Source organism: Protopterus annectens, chromosome 12.part0 (assembly GCF_019279795.1).
Source record: "Protopterus annectens isolate FY-2018-M chromosome 12.part0, PAN1.0, whole genome shotgun sequence".
Taxonomy (NCBI): domain Eukaryota; kingdom Metazoa; phylum Chordata; order Ceratodontiformes; family Protopteridae; genus Protopterus; species Protopterus annectens.
The window spans coordinates 244,974,519-244,991,611 of NC_056746.1; the positions used below are offsets into that span (position 1 = coordinate 244,974,519).

Here is a 17,093-nt window from a genome sequence, read left to right on the forward strand (position 1 = left end):
TAATTTGGAGGGGTAATGAAGGGAGTCTATTGCATTTGGTAGATCATTTAAATAACAGTAGCTGTTTTTTTTAATTTTCTGCTAAATACTCTACCTATAAGATAGAGTTTTTAGACGTAGAAGTCTTTATGGGGTTGAATGGACAACTATCTAAGAAGTTATATAGATAAAATTATTGCCATTCCTACTTACATAGAAGTAGCATGCACCCTCAGCATGTTTTTAATAACGTTGTAAAATGACAAACTATGAGGATAGCACGATTGTCTATGAATACAATTGATTTTTGAAGAAGGTCCAGAAGGTTTAAAATTGGATTTTGCTAGAAGAGGATATAAGGAAGCTGAGATTGAGGGTACATGGTCTAATGTATGTAAATATAGATCCACATGGGCCAGACTCTATTTTTCTTCTCCCACCAGAAATCAGTATATTAAATGTCGGAAGAATAAGGGCCTTCTGGTTACCCATACATACACTAGGGATACAGTTAAGATAAAAGAGATTGTTAAACATAACTGGCATATTTTACAAGTAGATGAAGAGACTGATGGGATTGTAGGACTGAAACCTAATTTCTGCCACAAAAATAAGAAGTCCCTCAAACGGAGACTTTGTTATCCAAAAGCACCTCAATTGGTAGATAAAGGCCCAATACCTGGAATGAAGAGATACAATACATGCTCTTTTTTCCATGTATATAAATGACCTTTTGATGTTTGAACATCCTGATAATGGGTTTACTCTTCATCTAAGTGCTTAGGCAGACTGTAATACCAAGAATCTGATTTACTTAGCTCATTGCGTAAAGTGTTTTGTATTTTATATAGGCAAAACTAACAGATGCCTCAGCGAACGTGTTAGGGGTCACTGTTATTGTGCCTGCAAGGGCTTGGAGTATAGTGCAGTAGCTAAACATATTAAGCAGAAAGGTGAAGAACATAGCATTGCATTTCAAATATTGGAAGTAGTACATGAGAACATTATGTTGGGGGATTTAGTTAATGATACAGAGAGGGCAGAGTTACATTGGATTTTTAAATTACCAGGACATAGGGGGCATGGGCTCAATGATTATATTTCTTTGAAGCCTGTATTAAAGTCTAAGAAACTTAGAAGATAAACATCATTCAAGTGGTGTTAGTATATGCATTTTTGTTTTAATATACATATATGTTTTAAGGTTGTATGCTCCTTTAAAGTGTTAAAGACATGTATTAATTGAATGATTGAATGATTTTATGCAATGATTTTTTGTAGTATTTCAATTGGGTTTGTGTTATTGGAAATTTGTCTGATGAAGCAATACTTTTATTGTGAAAGTGCTTACTCTACATTAAATACTGTGGTTTTAAACGTGACTGAGTTTGGATTTTCCTTGCCGTGTTTCTGTACGAAAAGTTGTTTTTGTTTTTCAAAACTGAAAATGTGTTTAATTTCAAATTCTTAATCCACATCACATAAAAATATTTAGAGGCAAGAACGTTTCTAGTTACCACAGGGGCAGATGTGTAGCTTTTTGCATATGGCTTAGACTTAAAAGGTCATAAAGAAATTCTTAAGATGTCTAATGAACCTGACTCCTTTATTTTTTTTATTTTTTTTACTTTTTTTCATTTCTACAAGTCTTTTGAGTTTCTAATACCATGAGAGAAATGGACCCTGTTCCTAAGTCAAAGTATGATTAAAGTTCATGAAATTTGTATTGTTTCAATCTTTAATGTTAGCCAGAAATGGTCTTCGTAGTACCCGCAATGTGCCCAGTACTGACTCCTTCTGCAATTCATATGGGGTTACATGTATCAGTAACATATCTAAGTATGATTGTAAATCCTTTTTTATAAAAAAAAAACAAGTAATCTCCGTGGTATCCCCGAAGTCTCAAAACAACCCACTAAAGTGTAGTGGGTCTAAAAACAAAACAGTGTAAGAAACTTCTCTGTGTGGAAGATTTTAATTTCATATATTTCTAGTTAATCACTGTATATTAATCAGATCAGACAATGGTAGTAGAAGTAGCGAACGTAAACTCGTCAAGTCAAAAAGTAATAATAGAAAATATATAATTCTACAGCATTACTAAGTATTCGAAAGTAATCCAAGCAAGGCAGGCAGTCTGTTTCCAGTTGAAAATCCTTTATTAAGTACACAGACAAGCGATCCAAGTAAAACAAAAATAGAGTAACAATTTCCTCACAAGCTTTCTAAATATATATATAGTTTTTATCAGGCATGGGAGTGGTTTATTGTGCTGTAAAACAAAGTGTTATTGGTACACATGTTAAATTCACATCCCTTCCCCCATCAGTGTGACATTCGAACTGGTCCTGCCCTACCTAGTAGCTGTCATAATAATATATAGCCCTAATGTACTTTAATGGTACATCTTATTTAACCAAATTATTAAGTAGATTATTAAGTCTGTGATTTTATACAAGGCAATATACTACATGGCTGGAAATATATCAACCTTAGTTCATTTTGCTATCAAAAATTACATATAAATATATACATATACATTTTGCATGTAAAAATCAGTTTCTATTTTCATAACCTATTGTTAACAAAGATCGCTTTCGTCCTTCTAGACTTCTTCAGGTCTGTGTACAAGAATCCTAAAAACCTATATAATTGTATAATTAGTTAGTATTGTTATTACCATCATTTTGAATAAAGTGGAAAAAAGAACCAGAAAAAAATAATAAAAATAAAAAAAATATATGTATAGGTTCATAGGTTCATAAGTTCATACTAGGCTATCTGCCCTGAGGCAATTATAAGCCTAGCCCGATTCTGTATGGCTTACGCCACCCCTTGATTTGAGTATACTGTGCCCTTTTTTAAGGTTTAGTTTACTGTGCCTCTGTCTAATAGTGACACGGGAGTAATCCCTGGGACAAACCTACGATCCCCCATCCACTTATCGAGATTCTTCTTGAAGAGATTCAGTGAGGTGCTCTGCCTCACATGAACTGGAATTCTATTCCAGAGCGAAGGGAGCCTCTGGATTATGAACCTGTCCCTCCAGCAAGTTCTATTTATTTCTGTGCTGAGGTTCAAGTCCCTCGAGCGTGTGGCTCTAAGGGATTTAGATTTACTGAGGTGGAGCATGTCCATTAATTCTGGATTTGACATAGCTTTGTATGTCAGGCATAGATCGCCTCGAAGTAGGCGGTATGCAACTGAGTAGAGCTGGAGTTTTTTTAACTGTGCAGTATATGGCATCTGTTTGAGACCCTTGATCCTCTTGGTGAGATACTTTTGGGGTCTTTCTAATTGCTGCAGGTGTCGGGTAAGGTACATCCCAAAAGGGGCATTGTATTCTATGATGGGCCTGATGAGGGATGAATAAAGGGGCACGATTACCTCTCTTGATCTAGATGTGAAACCCTTCGTGATGAGGTGGGCTATGTAGAAGGTCTTTCTAACCACTTTGGCAATGTGGTTTTCAAAGGAGAGATTGCTATCAACTTGGGTCCCCAGGTCCCTAATAACTTTCTCTGCACTTAATGGGTTTCCGCCTATGTGGTAATTTGTGAGCACATTGTTTTTGCCAAAGGGTATGACTATACATTTTTTGGCATTTAGCTTTAAACCATGGCGCTGGCACCAGTTATCTGTCTCTGTGAGACCTTTTTGAAGGATGTTTGTGTCAGCTGGAGAGTTGATTATGGCGCCCAGTTTGCAGTCGTCTGTGAACTTGGTGAGCCATAGCCCTCCCACATTTGCCTGTACCTTGGAAAAGTATATACCGAACAAGAGTGGTCCCAGGACAGAACCCTGTGGGATGCCACTTGTGACCGGTTTTGAGTCTGACATGGCTCCAGCAACTCTCACTCTGTGGGTTCTGTCTTTGAGCCAGTTTGCGACCCATCTTGTGACATAGGGGTTTATATTTAAGCTGGATAGCTTATCTATGATGCCTGAGTGGGGTATTGTGTCAAATGCCTTTGCAAGGTCCAGATAGGCTGTGTGGACTACCTTCCCTTCATCTATGGCTTTGGTGACTGTTTCAAAGAAGTCAACCAGGTTCAAAAGGCAGGATCTGCCCTTGACAAAGCCAAACTGGGTAGGATCTAGTGTCTGTAGGTCCCCAATGTCTTTGTTTATGAGCTCCATGATGATCCTCTCCATAGCCTTGCAGACTAAGCTAGTCAGGCTTATGGGGCGATAGTTTCCAGGGTCCGTAGATGCTCCACCTTTGTGGAGTGGGACCACTGTTGCTGTACGCCATTCTGTGGGCACATATCCTGTAGTGAGGCTGAGACTGTATAGCTGTTTTATTTGAGGGATTAGTTCCTCTTGTAGTTCATGTAGTACGCAACCTGGGACGCCATTGGTCCCATGGAAGCAGTGTTTTTTGCTTTGGAGAGGGCAGCCTTCACCTGAGCATCTGAGATGTTTGGGAGGCAGCCCTCTGCCGGGATAGATATTTGCTCTTTTGGGGGGGAGGGGGTGGAGAAGTTTGCACTGAACCTGTCTGCCAGGATCTTGGCGATGTCTGTGGGTTCAGTGTATTTTTTGTCGTTTAGAATCAACTCAGAACAAGTCTGGGAGTTGCATCCCAGGTTTCTAACATAACTGAAAAAAGCCTTATGATTGTCTTTGGTGTCCTGTGCAATTTTTCTCTCGAAGCTGGCCTTGGAGGATTTTATGAGGGATTGTAATTTTTTGCTAGTACTGATCAGAGATGCCTTCCCTATTAGGGATTTTGCTCTATCATGTAGTAGCTTCCTCCTTCTGTTGTACAGTTTATTTATGGCAGGGGTCCACCAGACTGGACGCCTGCCTTTGGATGATTGGGTCTTGGTTTTGTTTGGGATAGCATGATCCATGCATTCCTGGAGATGTCCGTAGAATGCATTTATATAGGATTCTGCAGTTTGGGCTGTAGTTTCATGGCATGGCATGTAGTATGATGATGGAAACAAAATATACACTTAAATTTCAAATGATTTAAAATGGTATTTAAGACCAATTTATAGAAAAAAATAAAATAAAATACAATTAGTCATGTAAACAATACCAGAACAAGAACAACGACCACCAACAGAGCCCCAGAGCTTGTCCCTCTTACCAGGTCCCCCCATACCACAGCCACAGCGAGGAATACTACTACAACCCACCGAGATTCCAGAAAGCAGAGGAGGAATTCCAGAGGTCACATACTCTATCCGCAAACTCCCAGGGAGACAGGAGAACCAAACAGTGGACAGGGGTGAGGGAAATACAATACCTGGGCAATCCCGAGTGGAACCCTGACTACAACCCAGGTCCCAGGCTCAGACAGAGGAAACAGCCACAATAACAGGTACAATAACAACAACAACAGGTACCACAATAACAGGTGTTCCAGTTATCTGGAACCACTCTGTTAAAGCACTGACTGAAGAGGAAAAAAGTGTGTTGTCCAAACGACTTACTTTTGTACCAAGCTGCAGGAGTGAGGTTGCTCAAGTACTGATAGACCTTAAAATGTTTGTGAGGAAGCTCAACTTAAGGGTACAGTTTCATGGCAAAAGTAATGACACTGAAAATAAGCCTATTGATGAAACTATAAAAAGGCCTAGCAGCTATTGTCCACCACTACATCAAACACTAGCTGCTTTCGAAGTGAAATATGAGATGGATATCAGGAAACTGCTTAAAAAACCTCCAAAGAAAAAACGTTATAACTTAACACAGGGAGAAAGAAAAGCATTGCTTGAGCTAGGCAATGATAAATCCAGGCATGTAATGAAGGCAGACAAGGGAGGAGGTATACTTGTGAATGATACCACTAGCTACAACCAAAAGATAGAGAACATGCTGGAGGATAACAGATTTTATGAGTTATTTGCCATGGATGACATAAAAAGAGCATATGATTTATGGAACACTAATCTCACCACATTATGGGAAGAAAAACTTATCACTGAAAATCTTTATAATTATTTATGGAGCCCATGCCCACGTTTACCTTACTTTTTTGGAATACCAAAGTCACACAAGAACAGAGAAGACCCACCTTATAGACCGGTGGTAGGAAGTGGAGGTTCCCTTACTGAAGCCACAGCCATTTACCTTGATTACTTGCTGAAACCTCTAGCAGAAAAGAATAAGTCATACATAAGAGATTCAATGGATTTTTTTGAAGAAAATAAAAAACATTACAGTGGAAGCTGACAGTATTTTGGTAACTATTGATGTGGAATCCTTGTATACAGTGCTCCCTCACAATTACTGTATAACAGCAGCTATGGAGTCTTTTAAGAAACATAATCAGGATACACAGGCACAACTGCAAAAGTTAAGCAAGCTCATTAATCTTGTACTGGACTTCAATTTCTTTACTTTCAATGGCAAACACTACAAACAAAAAACTGGTACAGCAATGGGGGCTGCCATAGCTCCCAACATAGCTAACATAGCCCTGGGCAAATGGGAGGAGGACTTTGTGTTAAACAACACAGACTACATGCAGCATATCACATGCTATTTACGTTTTATTGATGATGTCTTTATTGTGTGGGAAGGTGACACCTTGCAGCTTGGAGATTTTATCACTTACCTCAATCAAACAACCCCCTTCCTGAAGTTTTCCTCTTCCCATAGCTGTACTTCAACCACTTTCTTAGATATGCAGATTTCCAAGGACACCAACAATAACAGAATCACCACTGATCTATTCAGAAAACCAACGAGGGTTAACTTATTACTCCACAGTAAAGGTCTACATCCTACAAAAACCAAGTATAATGTAGTGAAATCCCAAGGCTATAGATTAGCTCGAATTACCACAGAGATGGAACCATTTTTGAGAAATCTGAACAACTTAGAGAATGATTTTTTAGTGAGAGGCTATGAAAGTCAGATGTTAAAAAACATCCTGGAACCCATTATAGAACTGAAAAGGACTGAAGCACCTTCACTCAACCTTCCCAGTAGAAAAATGTTAAGTAATTCCACAGAGAATAACAAATGCAAAAATAGCTGCATCCAGACATACACTTTGGATTATCACAGTATCAAAAATAATTATTGAAGAAAACTGGGACATTGTCACAGGAAACCCTTTTCTGATTAACATCTTAGGTGAAGCCCCATCATTTGTTTATAGGAAGGCCAGGAATATTAGAAGTTTTGTTGAATTTAAACCTAGACCATGTGAGAAAAGCACTAAAAGATGTGAAACTAATTGTACATTTTGTATATTTATACAGCAAGGTGATAGTTTTTATTGCCCTTATTTAAAGAAGATCATTAAAACCAGTGCAGGGGTGACTGTAACACTAAAAAAGTAATTTACAGGGCACAGTGCAATGAATGTGATGCATTCTATGTGGGCAAGACTGTAAATAAACTCAAGCGAAAGATTTCATGTCATCTGTCAGAAATCCGCTCTGGATGTAAAAATAATGCACTAGCCAAACACCTTTCTCTTCATAAAAGACACACAGGTTTTAAGTTCCAGATCCTGGATCGCATAGACATGGGTGATCTTGAAGGAGACATCCCAAATATTCTGGAGAAACATGAACTCATGTGGCAATTAAAGCTGAACTCTTTTAGAAAGCCTGGACTAAACTACTACTGTTCAATTAAAAGTGCACTGCAACTTAGAAAATTGCCACATTGTTTACATGACTAATTGTATTTTATTTTATTTTTTTCTACAAATTGGTTTTAAATACCATTTTAAATCATTTGAAATTTAAGTGTATATTTTGTTTCCATCATCATACATATATATATTTTTTATTTTTATTATTTTTTCTGGTTCTTTTTTCCTCTTTATTCAAAATGACATTAATAACAATACTAACTAATTATACAATTATATAGGTTTTTAGGATTCTTGTACACAGACCTGAAGAAGTCTAGAAGGACAAAAGTGATCTTTGTTAACAATAGGTTATGAAAATAGAAACTGATTTTTACATGCAAAATGTATATGTATATATCTATATGTAATTTTTGATTGCAAAATGAACTAAGGTTGATATATTTCCAGCCATGTAGTATATTGCCTTGTATAAAATCACAGACTTAATAATCTACCTAATAATTTGGTTAAATAAGATGTACCATTAAAGTACATTAGGGCTATATATTATTATGACAGCTACTAGTTAGGGCAGGACCAGTTCGAATGTCACACTGATGGTGGAAGGGATGTGAATTTAACATGTGTACCGATAACACTTTGTTTTACAGCACAATAAACCACTCCCATGCCTGATAAAAAGTATATATATATATTTAGAAAGCTTGTGAGGAAATTATTACTCTATTTTTGTTTTACTTGGATCGTTTGTCTGTGTACTTAATAAAGGATTTTCGACTGGAAACAGACTGCCTGCCTTACTTGGATTACTTTCGAATACTTAGTAATGCTGTAGAATTATATATTTTCTATTATTACTTTTTGACTTGACGAGTTTACGTTCGCTACTTCTACTACCATTGTCTGATCTGATTAATATACAGTGATTAACTAGAAATATATGAAATGAAAATCTTCCACACAGAGAAGTTTCTTACACTGTTTTGTAAATCCTTTTTTATAAGACCCATTGCTTTTACTGCTATTGGAAATGTCTGGGTACCCTTCTTCCACATTGCCTTTGTTTCAGCCTGCAAAGCCTGGTATTTTATAACTTTGTCTCTCTCTGTATATAAGACACTGTAGTCACTGGGTGTGGCGATTTCAATTATCAGTGCTACTTTTGTCTTCTTTTTCTGGACCACCACATCTGGTTTTCTTGCATCTATTTTTTGAACTGTTGGTAATGGGTGATCCCATATGATGTAGACTTCATCATTTTCTATGATGCTTTGTGGCTCACTTTTCCAATGTTTTTCAGCTAATTCAATATTATAATGTTTGTACAATCCCCAATGCAGCAGTCTTGCCAAATTATTATGCCTTTCAGTATACAGTCCTTCTGCCATTAGAGTATCACAACCAGCAACAAGATATGTGACTGTTTCCAATTATGTTTCACAAAACCTACATTTGTCTGTTTCTCCCACATGTTCAATGGACTTTGTAAACCAACACATACGTAGTTCACTGTCTTGGGCTGCCAATATTAACCTTTCATCTTTTGGTTTAAATTCATCTGTCTTTAACAATTCTTGCATTCTATCTGGATCAACATGAGGTTGTTCCAAGAGGTTTCTATACTTGCAACAATATTTATGCATTTTTCCCATTTCTTGCCTTCTCATCTGATCCTTCACCTTATATTCTTTCTATTTTTTTTTGGCACATTCAGTTGCTGCCTGATTCGTATCTACTTCTGGTTTGATTTCTGATCCTGCTTGAGTCGCTTGATACAGAATTGCTTCTGCTAAACTAAGCAGAGAAGTCATCTTAGACTTTTTCTCCTCATGTTTTAAAACTTTCAGTACATTTGGGTCTTGTGAAATCAGCAGATGCAGATTTATACATGTAACCAATTTTGAGGAGGCCCATACCACCTTCAGAAAAGGGAATATATAGTCTTGGTATACTCTGAGTTTTATAAATCATTTGATGAGCATGAAGCATCCTTCTTGTTTTCCTGTACAACCGATCCAACACATTTTGGGGGCCAGTCAATCACTCCAAAACTGTAAGTTATGGGAGGAAGAGCAATTTTATTTCTATGTGGTTTTGCCCAGGCTTCACCCAATGGGACATTATTTATTTGTTCCCTTACCTGTGAATTATAACCAGGATCAGAGCAAGCACTGTATGATGGGGTCCATAATTCAGGCAGCCATGAAGATGTGACTCTTACAATTTTCATGACAAACTTCCAAACCAGTTCACTAGTAAGCAAAAGCAATCAGAACCTTGACTCCTAGAACGTAGTACAAACTCTCCTTTATTCAAAATAAACCTGGACCACAACGAAAAAGAACAATAAAAGATATAATGTTAAAACAGTACTAAGCGCTTTCACCCTTCCATGTTAGGGCATCATCAGAGTACAAATTCAATTAACCAACAACGTCCCTTAAATACAGGTTCCTTGATTACTTAATACAATCAATCAGCACACAATAATGAAGGGTGTATTCCTCATTAGTAGTGAATCTAGAGTACATATAAAAACTAATTACCTAGTGAAGTCAATAGCCTAGAGTTTTGTATTCGTGAATTACTTAGTTACAATTGTAAGTTTCCTGTTGCCATCAAAAAATTCCTAAAACTACAATAGTCGTGTTGTTAAAATCACTATGTTACATTGCAAAAAATATATTGATTTAATAAGACATGTAATAAATATAATAAATATATATAAATATATATATAATAAATATGACATATTAAAAATAGGGAATGTTAAAAAAATTAACAAATTTTAACCAAACATTAAAAAATGTAATGTATTTAATTAATTCCTAAATCACTTACATAGTTAAAAAATAATTTTTTACAGTATATATGTAATATAAAACCTTGTAAAACTATAATTTATATTTAAATAAATTGTGATTTTAACTTCAATATGCTTGCGATGGAAACTTGGTCATTAATACCAGGCCACCTATTGGCATTTAATCTTAATTGCCAAATACATTCTTTGGCTTCCAACAAAGTCTTAATGTCACCTCCATTGTGCAACATAACTTGGGGTATTCTGTCAATTACAAAAAATAAAAACTTTTTGAAATTCACACAGCCAATACTGTGAATGTATAAAGCGCTAGTTTGTTTCATAGTCCTGATGTCACTGGTGTGTTCAATAATTCGAGTTTTTAATTTCCTATGTGTTTTTCCTATATAGAAGGCTTGACAACTTGTGCATGTAGCAGCATACACAACCATACAAGTGTTACAATCACAAACCCTGGGACATCTAATCGTCTTTTCGTGATTAGAAATTAATAAATATGGTCCATTATTGATAAATCTACATATACGACAACCACCACATTTGTTCATTTTAGATTTCATAATCATTTCATTGTATATAGGTTTTTCAAACAAATTCTTTAAAGTTTTCCCTTTGCTAAAGGTGCATTTTGGTTTATTCCCCAGGATATTCCCTAAATCAATATTAATTTCTGTAATGATGTCCCATGAATCGTGTAACACTTTAATGATTTGTTGTGATTTTTCATTAAAAGGGATGACAAAAGTGTCGTGTCCAACACTCCTAACGTTAGATGTATCCTTGGATGGTAAACCATAATGTATGATAGGTTTATATAGTGTTGATCTATTTCTTATTATATCACGACTAATTCTCAATACCAACTCCTCAGGGTAAGCTCTAGAAGTAAACATGTTTTTCAATTTAGTAAGTTCATTCAAAAAGGTGTATTCACTATTAACTAATCTAGACAGCCTCACCATCTGGCCTTTTACTAAATTTATCTTCTGATGACTCGGGTGACAGCTGTCAAAATGTAAAAACGAATTGGAGTAAGTTTTTTTCCGATAAATATTTGATTCTAATTTGTCATTTTGAATTGATATTGTAATATCCAAAAAGTTGATCTTTTCAGATGAAGTGTGACTTGTGAATTTTAAAAAACTAGTTGTTAGCCCAATATATGTAATAAATTCTTTGAGCTCAGTTTCAGACCCCTTCCAAAAAATTTAAATATCATCCAAAAATCTTAAATATAACAAAATATTACTCCAAAATTTACAAGTAAAAACATGTTCCTCCTCCCATGCTGCCAAGACCAAATTAGCATAAATAGGGGCACATTTGGCCCCCATTGCAAAACCATTTTTTTGTCTATAATGTTGACCATTAAAGTAAATGAAATTATTTTCTAATACTAATTCAAGCATCTGTGACAACAATCTACACTCAGAGTTTCCGTAACTGCTATGTTTGTTGAGACAAACTTCAAACAACTCAAGACCTTCTTGATGTGGAATTACACTGAATAAATTAATGACATCAATGGTGACCATACAAAAGTCAAATTTACCATCAATAGTGTTTACAAAATCTCGGATAAAATCCAAACAGTGCCACGAATCTCTAATAATGTGTGGAAATTTTGTTAATACATTCTTACACTTGAAATCAATAAAGGCTGCCAAGGCCTCAGTCTTTGATCCTTTGGCAGAAACAATTGGTCTAAATGGAGGATTATCTAAATGTTTATGAATTTTTGGAATCCCAAAAATAGATGGTATTATTGGGAATTCCACCGTAATGTAATGATAAATTTGTGCATCAATCCTTCCATCCATCAAGAACTCATAAAGCAGCCAATCAATTTTGGTGTATGCCTTATCTACATCGTGTCTATTCACCTTTTCATAGGTATCTTCATCATCTAAAAGTCTAACCATCCTATTAATGTAATCGTCAGTCAACATAATAACCACCCCACCTCCCTTGTCTGGTTTCATTATTCTAAACTTGCTAGTACTAGTAAGCTCCTTTAGTCAAAAACGTTCTGCTGGGGATAAATTATATGTGATACTTGTTTTTTCACTTAGTATTCTTATGTGTGTCTCACATAATTTTTCAAATACGTGTATAGTGAGATTCTGAGGTGGTATAAAAGTGCTGTGACGTTTAAGTGTAAATCTACCATCTTGTAACACAGTGTTAGAATCATGAAAAAAGACTTTTAAATTTAATAACCTAGTGTATGTTTTTAAGTGGAGTGTTGGACACAACACTTTTGTCATCCCTTTTAATGAAAAATCACAACAAATCATTAAAGTGTTACACGATTCATGGGACATCATTACAGAAATTAATATTGATTTAGGGAATATCCTGGGGAATAAACCAAAATGCACCTTTAGCAAAGGGAAAACTTTAAAGAATTTGTTTGAAAAACCTATATACAATGAAATGATTATGAAATCTAAAATGAACAAATGTGGTGGTTGTCGTATATGTAGATTTATCAATAATGGACCATATTTATTCATTTCTAATCACGAAAAGACGATTAGATGTCCCGGGGTTTGTGATTGTAACACTTGTATGGTTGTGTATGCTGCTACATGCACAAGTTGTCAAGCCTTCTATATAGGAAAAACACATAGGAAATTAAAAACTCGAATTATTGAACACACCAGTGACATCAGGACTATGAAACAAACTAGCACTTTATACATTCACAGTATTGGCTGTGTGAATTTCAAAAAGTTTTTATTTTTTGTAATTGACAGAATACCCCAAGTTATGTTGCACAATGGAGGTGACATTAAGACTTTGTTGGAAGCCAAAGAATGTATTTGGCAATTAAGATTAAATGCCAATAGGTGGCCTGGTATTAATGACCAAGTTTCCATCGCAAGCATATTGAAGTTAAAATCACAATTTATTTAAATATAAATTATAGTTTTACAAGGTTTTATATTACATATATACTGTAAAAAATTCTTTTTTAACTATGTAAGTGATTTAGGAATTAATTAAATACATTACATTTTTTAATGTTTGGTTAAAATTTGTTAAAATTTTTTTTAACATTCCCTATTTTAATATGTCATATTTATTATATTTATATATATTTATTATATTTATTACATGTCTTATTAAATCAATATATTTTTTGCAATGTAACATAGTGATTTTAACAACACGACTATTGTAGTTTTAGGAATTTTTTGATGGCAACAGGAAACTTACAATTGTAACTAAGTAATTCACGAATACAAAACTCTAGGCTATTGACTTCACTAGGTAATTAGTTTTTATATGTACTCTAGATTCACTACTAATGAGGAATACACCCTTCATTGTTGTGTGCTGATTGATTGTATTAAGTAATCAAGGAACCTGTATTTAAGGGACGTTGTTGGTTAATTGAATTTGTACTCTGATGATGCCCTAACATGGAAGGGTGAAAGCGCTTAGTACTGTTTTAACATTATATCTTTTATTGTTCTTTTTCGTTGTGGTCCAGGTTTATTTTGAATAAAGGAGAGTTTGTACTACGTTCTAGGAGTCAAGGTTCTGATTGCTTTTGCTTACTCTTACAATTTTACCACTTCTTAAGACAGTACAGGGCCTGTCTTATAAGCTAGAGCCTTACCTTCCAAAACTAATGGACTAAAATTTAGTATTATAGCCAGTCAAACTGCTGCACAGAACAGTTAAGGGTCCTGATCATAGTGGCCATCTTGAATTGTGATTACTTGTCATTTGCTCAGTGGGTGCAGGGGAATTGTATGAGAGTTTCTAGGATCTGAAGGGCTCTGCTAAAGTACAGCTTAACCAATAAATCAAACTGGTGGTATACATGCATTTAAACTGCATATGTACATCTCACCCAATCATAGTGTTGGAGATCCGTTGAGCACTTCTCCTCCAGTTACTTTACACAAAGACACCTCTTCTTCCTGCAGTATGCATACACTTTAAAGAGGCATCACATTTCAGGCTTGCTGATAGCAGCTCTATACTCTGCATTTGCTGCTATTGGTTTAGCAGCTTCCTTGTAACCAGACCATTAATGTACAGAGTATCTTTAGTAACATCTGTGAACAAACTGAAGCAGCAGCACTAGTGACCTGGGTGACAAGGGGCTGCTATCATCACACAACTGTAAACTGGAAGTGGGTGGGTTGTGTCTCAGTTTTACTTTACATCATTAGATACAAGTATGAACTGGTCAGTGAAAAAAAAAAAAAAAAAAAAAAAAAAAAAAAAACACACCTCTTTGCATATTGCTCCCCCAAGAAAAACATCATTAAAATGGTGTGTAATTTTATGTCAGCTGCTTCCCACTCAACTGTCCTCTTCTCTCTTTCAAATTACCTCCAGTTATTGATCTCTGATTTTTACAACATAGCTGAGACCCCAAGGGGATCCAGCTAGTGGGTGTCAATCTTCAAGCATGGTATGTTTAGTGCTGATGTATGCCTTGCTTTGACAAGGAAAAGCAACAGCCTATAATGTCTAATTTGATTTCTGAATGGATAAAACAATTAAAATTGCTGTGTAAAACTTAAATGCCACTGTTTTGGATGTATTCAAATTTATGTTTCCTCAAGAAGGACCTGATGGTGATAAAGCTACGCTGGATACCCTTCCTGAGCTGAACTGAGCCACACCTGTCTCTGGAAAACCTGCCTGAAATTATCAGTCCTGAGCTGAACTGAGCCACACCTGTCTCTGGAAAACCTGCCTAAAATTATCAGTCCTGAGCTGAGCTGAGCCACACCTGTCTCTGGAAAATCATGCCTTAAACTGACTCCCCTACTAATCAAACTGATAAATAAAAACAGACTAAATTCAAGCTTGGTAACAACATCATTTCTCAGACCCACTTCACTCTTGCTAACATTTCAGTAATAGACAGTGACCCGATTTCATTAACAGACAGTGACCCGAGAGAGCAGTTCTTGCATTTTGTTGGGTTTTAGTAACAGCCCCACAATAAATCTCTCCAACCTTTTGCTCTATAATAGAGATCTGTTTGATAAACTTTACTTTTAGACTGGAGGATCCCTGCATGTGCCTGGTCTTCTCCCATTATAAACATATTATTGATGCAACTTTACTGGAGAATCTTTTAATTCAGTCCCATTGAAGATATTACCTACTCCAGCATGTCTGAAGACTACTGCTTCTGGGTTAGATGATTTCTAGTCAAACCTACCAACACCTTTGCCCATTTTACCTTTTAAATGTTCCATTTCAAACACATCATTCCTCTGCCTAAGGTTGTTACTTTTATTTCTTTAAAGTCTATTACTGGATTGCATTTCAGGCCAGACATGGAATTGTGTCACTTGGCACAATGTATGTAATAATTCTAAGGTCAAAACTAACTGCAGTCTTAAGAACAGACAATATTATCCTACAGTGCTATCAGCTTCAACCAACCAGCCCACCTTGGATCTGTGATCCCTGGAAAAAACCCTTTAGTCTCCTTCCCTCTCCATTCGACAGTCTCCAAACTTCACTATCTAGATCCAGTCGTTCACACTATTACAATTTTTCTGATGGTATGGGTCTGCCAGTGTTACCTTTCCCTTTGAAACACTGTATCTCATTGTTGCCCAAAACCCACTCCCACATAACCTAAGAAAACAAGCCAGATGTGGTCCCTCCTACAAACCCTCTTAGACTGCTCTGTACTAGCCATTGCTTCTCTGTACTGGCCCCAAAACCATGGCAGTCATTTCCTCCTGATTTAACTGATCACACAAAACTACTCGGGCCTATATTATATCATCGAACGCTTAAAAAAGCAAACGCTGATTGATCTACCTAATTTAAGCGAAAGCTTACAATCTCGAACTGTCAGATCAGCGATTTTTTTCCCAGGGAAAAAAATCGCTGATCCAAAACACATACACACAACACAAGCACACCAAACAAACCGAAATCCACACACATACACCTAAAATCTGATACCTAACCCTACGCTAAACTATGCACACACCACTAACTACCCACTTACCTTAACCCAAACCCTAACCCTAAGGTCCGTCACTATCGCGCACTCACCTCACCCGCTCCCTAACCCTAACTCTCATGTCCACTCAATCGCACACACACCTAACCCGAGCTCTAACCCTAACTCACCTAAATCACCCTAACACTCACATCCACACAATCGCACACTTACCTGAATCTGACCGGTAACTTTCCACCATAACACTGAAAATACCAAGCAACAGAAACGGACAACCAAATTCTTTCCCTAGGAAAAAATTTGTGTTTCTGCTGCTTCGATATTTTGCAGTTTTGCGAAAATAAGTTCGATCAATCAGCGTTCGCTTTTTTTAAGCATTCGAGGATATAATATAGACCCAACTGCTCTCTGTTCAGGCCACATTTCAAACAATACTTAATAATAACAGTTTGAATGCAACTGTCCAACTGGACATGTCACATAATGCAATATCTCCGGACCAAAATAATTTAATTACTTGCACGCAGGATACTTACTGCGTATCTCAAGCTCACTTAATTGCTGTTAGAGCCTCACACTTCAGCTTCATTGCAGCAGGCCTGACTGAGCTGCATGTCCATATCCTCAGCTCCCTTAGATATGCAGTCCTTACCCTGCAGGCTGGCCTACAGATGACCAGGGTCCATTAATGAATCCAGCCCATCAGTACTGTGTCTGGTAACTCCCATTGCAAAGGTAGACCTACTAATGTCTCACTTTTGATT

General features: G+C 36.3%; 1 protein-coding gene across 2 annotated transcripts in view; it reads right to left on the reverse strand.

The window, feature by feature from the left end:
- The window catches only part of RHBDL1 (rhomboid like 1), a 2,391,317-nt gene that overhangs the window by 363,816 nt on the left and 2,010,408 nt on the right, over positions 1 to 17,093 (reverse strand). The window lies entirely within an intron of this gene.